The 6,562-nt window shown below is 45.8% G+C and overlaps 1 protein-coding gene and 1 long non-coding RNA gene across 2 annotated transcripts in view; one reads left to right on the top strand and one right to left on the bottom strand.

Annotated features, from left to right (window-relative positions):
* Positions 1 to 6,562, top strand: part of LOC117285131 — a 56,499-nt gene that overhangs the window by 2,568 nt on the left and 47,369 nt on the right. The gene's annotated exons all lie outside the window — the stretch shown is intronic.
* Clybl (citramalyl-CoA lyase) overlaps positions 3,895 to 6,562 on the bottom strand; it is a 169,380-nt gene continuing 166,712 nt past the window's right edge. The window contains exon 9 of the mRNA XM_010604602.2: positions 3,895 to 3,919. The gene's annotated coding sequence lies outside the window, so the exon portion shown is untranslated. The remainder of the gene's footprint in view (positions 3,920 to 6,562) is intronic.

The raw sequence follows: 6,562 nt of genomic DNA, 5'->3' as shown, positions 1-6,562 counted from the left end.
CCAAAAAAAAAAAAAAAAAAAAAAAAGTTTACCTTCTAATGCAGAAGTCAGATGTTATCTTTTGAGGTTATGTAGTTTTATTTTAGTTGTTTTTCTCTTTAGTCTACAAAATGATAGGTCAAACTAGAGGCTGATTTAATGAGTTTTGGGTGGCGCCGGGACATTGGCATCCATGAAAAGCCTACAAGATAATTCTTTTTTCTTTTTTGAGTCTTGCTGTGTTGCCCAGGCTGGCCTGGAATTCCTAGGTTCAAACAATCCTCCTGCCTCAGCCTTCCAAGTGCTGGAATTACAGGTTTGTGCTGGCTCTACCAGATAATTCCAACATGCAGCCAGTGATTTTTGGCACCAAAAAATCCATGATTTTGGTAACTTAAATTTTTTGATAAAAGTAAATAAGGAAATCAAATTCCCTTTGTAAGCTAGGTGTGGTGGCATATACTCATAATCCCAGCACTCAGGAGGCTTAGGCAGGAGGGTCCTTGAAAGTTGGAGGCCAGCCTGCTTTACATAGTGTTTTAAAAACAAGAAAAAAAGAGAAACAAAGATACTGAGTCTTTACTATTCACTAGGGATGACAATTCTCTGATGTGTGTATGTGTGTGTGTGTGACACGATGTGCCTCTGCTGAGTGGGAGAGGAGCTGTGGACTTTGTGCGGACCTTACAGAAACTCGGGGGACAGACAGTAACAGACAAGAGCATGCTCCGGTGAACAGGTGACATCCGAGTAGGAAACTCTAGCTGGGTTCGCCCCCAGAACCATCGCCTTTTAAAATGCACTTCAGGGCTGAGGATTTAGCTTGGTGGTTCCGCCACCTGCTTTCACAAGCACAAGGACCCGAGTTCAATCTCCGGTACCGAGTAAAATAGAATAAAATGCACTTCAGCTTCAGAGCCGGATTCTCCATGCCCTTGCGAGACCTTGAGTCCTGTGTCCGTAGCAAAAGGTCCCTGAGGTCAACACCCACTGCCCATGAGCCTGGAAACTGCAGGATCAGAGTCTGGGATGTGGACCTGAAATATAAGTCCAAAAAGTAATGTTGCCATCCAAAATGAGCATTTTCTAAACATATTTATTTGAAAGTTTCCAAAAAAGTAGAGCTCCTGCCCCTGGGCTCCTGGGAGTATGTACAAAATACAATAATTAAATTAAATCCAGCAGTTAAAATTCCTCATAAAAAGAAAACGCTGAGTGCTTCCCAATGGGGAATGCTCGACTTAAAAGAAAGGTTTCACTCCATGGCCTGCAGGTCAACAAACTGGACTCTGCCGAGAATGGATAAAATTTCTTAAAGGGCTTCTTCAGTCTTTGTTTTGCACAAAGAAAATAAAAGAGTAAAAAAGGACAAGTTTTGAAAATTCAAAAAATGAAGGTGCTGCCCTAAAATCATCACGAGTTTTATAAATGCCACACCGGAGGCTATGAAAACACACGCTCTTTCCCAAGCACTAATCGAACACATATGTGCTTGCAGGGGGAGGAAAGGCCAGAGGCTTTGAAGGAATCTTGAAAACCTGCTCATTTCAGAGGCAGCGCTAGCAAATCCATGACGCTGCCTGGCTACTTACTTTGAAAATGTTCACCTTAAATATTCTCGTAAATGTTTTTCACAATTTGAAATTCCCCGGATGACACATGACTGACTGTATTTTTTTTAAAAGGGCTTTTATGAAGCAAAATCATACCAATAATCTTTTGGGGTCACCTTCCAAAATGGAATGTTTGTTGTAATTTGAAAATACCAATTTTTCATAACATTTCACATTGCTTTTCTGGTAATGTCACTGCAAAAAGAATAGGATAGAAATAGGATTTTGCAAGTTATATGTAAATAACTTTGTGCCTTATATATAAATAATATAAAATTTATATTTTGTATTTATACAAAGTTGTATTTTATACCTTTTTTTTTGAGACAAGAGCTCTCTAGGTAGTCCAGGCTGGCTTCCAACCTGGGACGGTCCTCCTTTCTCAGCCTCGTCAGTGCTGAGACCACAGGTATGCTCCACCAGGCCCAGCTGCTACAATAGAATCTTAATGTGGGCTTTGCATTAAGACAACATGATCCGATGTAGGCCAATAGGAATAGCAGTTCTGGCAGCAATATTTAATTTACTAAAAAATTAGCAGCCTCGCTGACATTTCTGCTTTGATTCCCAGAGCACATTAGCTGTTGTCTGCTCTCTGGGCTTCTCTAGGAAAATACGCATCGTACATATCCTGTGGTGAGTTCACAGGAAGTGAGGGTTGTGGTGTGTCTTGGACAGCTCATGATTTAAGAAGCTAGGTTTCTCTCTAAAACATGGACAAGGGCCGGGGATTTAGTTCAGTGGTGCCGCTGCCTGCCTTGTAAGCACAAGGGCCCAAGTTCAATCCCTGATACACACACACACACATACAACATGGACAAAGAATTAGAGGAAAAAATTGCACAGTTTTTTTGCTTCCTTTCCCCCACTATATTTGTTATTTGTGAAGGGCAGAAGGGAGAGAATGTAAAATTACAAGGAAAAGAGCCAATCATGGGGGTGCTCAACTGTGATTCCAGTTGCTCTAGTGGCTGAGGCAGGAGGAGTGCAAGTTTGAGGCCAGCCTGGGCAACTTAACAAGACCCTGTTTTGAATAAATTAAAATAAAAAGGGTGAGGATGTGTCTCAGTGGTAGAGTGCTTGCCTAGTATGCTAGAGACCCTGAGTTTATCAATTTTTACATTGGGGGGGCGTTGAGACAGGGTCTCGTTATGTGTTTAGTACAGACTGCTCTCAAACTCCCAAGGATCCTCCTGCCTCAGCCTCCCCAGTGCTGGGATTACATGTGTGCGTCATCACACCCAGGTGAAACCCTGGGTCGAATCTCTAGCCCTGCAAATATAAACAAAACAGGGAAGAGGAGGCAGACAGCAAACGGAGGGATGGGACTGGAGAAGGATGAAAGCGTGGGAGAACAAGGTTGCAAGGGCGAGGTGGGGAAAAGAGCAGGTGAAAGCCAGTCCTGCTCACAGATTCCAGGCCCACACTTCATCCCTCCAGGCGGCTGCTTTCCTAGACAACCCAAGACACTCTCTGGCCATTCAGAGCTGCCCGGTCTAACCCTGTTTCCAGGTACTTGGGAGGCTGAGGCAGGAGGATCGTCAGAGCTCAGGAGTTGACAATCCTGGGCAAGGGGTGTGGGGGGGTGAGGCCTGCCGTCAGTCGCTTTGATTGTTCTAAATCACAGCCTGGAGCACCGTGGAACCTCAAATCTGAGGTGCTCAGGTGCGGCTGTGTGGTTTGGTGGAGAAAATGAAGACTTAAGTCAGAGACTTGGTTTTGCCAGCAGTGCGACCTTGAGCAAGTCCTCTAATTGGGACAGTAGCCACTCAAATCCCAGAAGGCCACACGTTTTTATTTTTCTGTGGGAATGGCGCCCCTTCAGTCAGAAGCTGGTACTGCACCGTCCTCCTAGGGCTTTAATTTCTAATCAAAGTCGGCCTGGAACAAAACAATGAGATAAGAGTTCGGAGTCATTACAGCTACGCAGCTAGTTGTATGCTAACAGCAGCAGAGCCGCGAAGCTGTCCCAGGCTGCTCGTGCCGCCGAATGTGCCAATTCTCCCCAGTGTTCTCCCAAGAAAGCAAATGAGAAAACGGGATTCGCCCTAGACTTGTACTCTGCTGCGGCGAGACTGTTGTCCTGTCCAGCCGGTCAGACTTAGTACCTGGATGGAAATCATTTACCCTGTGTGCCCGCTGTGTGTCAAGCATCATACTTGTACTTTTTAAAAATACTGTATTTATTATCTTTATTTCACATTGTTTTTTTAAAATCATGGTAAAATATACATAACATTTACCTTTTGTTTTGAGTCAGGGTCTTGCCGTGTAGTTCAGGCTGGCCTTAAATTCGTGGTGATCCGCCATCCTCAGCCTCCTGGGCACTGGAATTACAGGCAAATGCATCATGACTGGCTTTAAAATGTATTATTTTAATAGTGTGTGTGTGTGTGTGTTGGTGCCAGGGATGGAAGCCAGGGCCTCACATTTGGTAGACAAGTACACTTCTACCACTGACCCCCACTCCCTGCCCTGTTTTAACTCTTTTCTCTTTAATTTTGTGTGAGTGCCTTTAGTTGTGCCACCAGTACTGCCTGGAGGTCCTGAGTCAATTCAAAACATTTCCCTTTCATGGCCATTTTGACTTTTAGGAAGAGAAAGAAGTTGCACAGAGCCAGATCTGGTGAATCCTGGATGGGGACGCATCACCATGTTTTTCTGAAACAGCGTTGACTGGATTTTTGTCACTCCCTAAAAAGGACTTCAGAGCTGCCTCCCAAAGTGGCCAGAATAATGGGAGAAGTGGGCTTGAGGCAAGGGACCATATTTGAGGGAAGTTCATGGCGATGCGTCTTTTAACTGTGTGTGTTTTTTAAGTCTTAAACACACACCGAACGTTTTGCTGTGCACTTGTGTCCGGTGTCTGACCCAGATGACTGGGTTCTCACATCCCGTCCACTTCTCGCCGAATGACCAGTCCCCAGGGGGGACAAGGCCTTGGCGACAAGTGGGAACCTGGAAGGGCCACAGTGAAGTTACAGCAGTGGGTTGCGCTGCCTCTGTGTCCCTGCTGGCCAGGAGTGGCCTGCAGTGCTCTGGGAAGCACTGTGGGGAAGAGCAGGTCCCAGAAACCAAAGCCGTGAGTTGGCTCTGTGGTTTTCTATCCTTCCCTTTCTGGGCCCCAGAAGAGCCCCACCACCTGCTTTTTAGGTATGAAGCCAGAAGCTCATCCAAGCTCCATGGAGGAAGGGAAAGGGAATGTCCTTTTCCCTGGATTCTATTATGCATCTGAATAACTAAGGTCATTTGATTCATTGTTTCAAAACCAAACACAATCTGGCCAAGCCAATTATTTGGTATTTTGTAGACCAAACGTGACAGGTTCTTTTCTCTGCATTATCCCTGTTAGCAGATTTTAACTGTTAGGACACCGTGTAAGATAGGGTTTTCAGTCTATCAACTGTAAAGAAAAAAGCTTGAAAGTTCCTTGCAGACCCAAACCTTCACCTCAGAAACATGTCCTGTTTTTCTTTTTTATTCCTTTTGTATGCTACTGGGGTAGAACCTAGGGCCTTCATACTGAGCTATGTTCCCAATCCTCTTTTATTTCTTTATTTTGAGACAGGGTCTCCCTAAGTTGTTAAATTCCCCTGGTTGGGCTCCGGCTTTGGATCCTTCTGCCTCAACCTCACAGATGTGTGTGATTACAGGCATGGGCCACCAAGAGAGCTTAAGAATCCCCAGGTCAATAGTACAGCTATTGTACTAGGTGGCGGGGTGAGCAGAGAGGCAGGTTTTCTGCAGCATGTTTTGTTCTGGCTTGGATTCGGCTTCTGCTGTGCAGCCCGCCTCTCTGAAGTCTGCTGCAGCTGGAGCAGGATGGTTCTGGAACAAGACATCGGGTGGGAGAAAGACACCTGCCTGGGCTGGCCTCTCCCCGGAGCCTAAGCAGCTTCTATTGTGTGTGTGTGTGTGTGTGTGTGTGTGTGTGTGTGTGTGTAAAGAAGATAGATCTAGCTGTGTAGCCTCAAACTTGTTGCAATCTTCCTGCCTCAGCCTCCCGAGGGCTAGGATTTCAGGCCTTCACCACCAGCCTAGCTCCAGTTCTCTGTGTCTGGCCTTGGGCCCTGGGGGCTGCCTGCAAGTCTGACAGGGTGGATCTCACCCCTCCCTACTCCCACCTGGCTCCTACCGTCCAAGGAGGAGGAACAAGGAGATGAAAAAGGGGAAAAACTCCAAAGCTCAGCTCTGGGTTTTCCAACAGGTTTTAATTTTCTTTTGTTTCTTTTTGTACTGGGGATCGAACTCAGGACCTTGCACTTGCAAAACAGGTGGTGGAACCACTGAGCCAAATCCCTGGCCCGAGGTTTTAAATTCTTTTTTTTTCTTTTTTTTTTTTTGGTACCAGGGATTGAACTCAGGCCCTTGCGCTTGCAAGGCAGGCCACTGAACCGCTGAGCTAAATCCCCTGCCCCATCTGAGGTTTTAAATTCTTAATTTGAAGCTCTCTAGTATTTTCATAGCTGTAGCCAACGGCACTAGGACTTTTTTTTGTTTTAACATTTGATGTTGCTTTACAGCTTTGTGCCTCCCTAAACTTCCACAAAGGCATTTTAACTTTAAAGGAAAAGCCAGTCCTATGCCCTTCGTTCCCAGGAGCAGTCTGGGACCCATTTGGCCCGACAGGTGTTTGCTGAGTGACTAAACAAATGAAGTGATTCCCTGGGATACCTTCCCTCTGGGTGAAGTTTTTCTTCTCTCTCTTTTTCCTTTGGTACCGGGGATTGAACTCAGGTCCTTGCGCTTGCAAGGCAGCCCTCTTCTCTCTTTGCTAAGCTGGGAATGATCCTATGCCGTTCTCCTCTCCGGACGTATGGGGGAAATCAGCAAAGTTGATCGAATGGTGCTTGGGAAACTTGACCATGAAGCTCTCTGAAATAAATGTCCCTTTTTCTCTTGCTCCAAAGGCTGTGTTTGGGTAACGTGAGCAACCCGCTGCGTGACTAGGGAAGCCAGGGGACCAGCGC

This window comes from Fukomys damarensis, unplaced genomic scaffold, assembly GCF_012274545.1.
Source record: "Fukomys damarensis isolate Sample0158 unplaced genomic scaffold, DMR_v1.0_HiC HiC_scaffold_6, whole genome shotgun sequence".
Lineage (NCBI taxonomy): Eukaryota > Metazoa > Chordata > Mammalia > Rodentia > Bathyergidae > Fukomys > Fukomys damarensis.
This window is presented reverse-complemented; position numbering and strand designations above follow the sequence as displayed.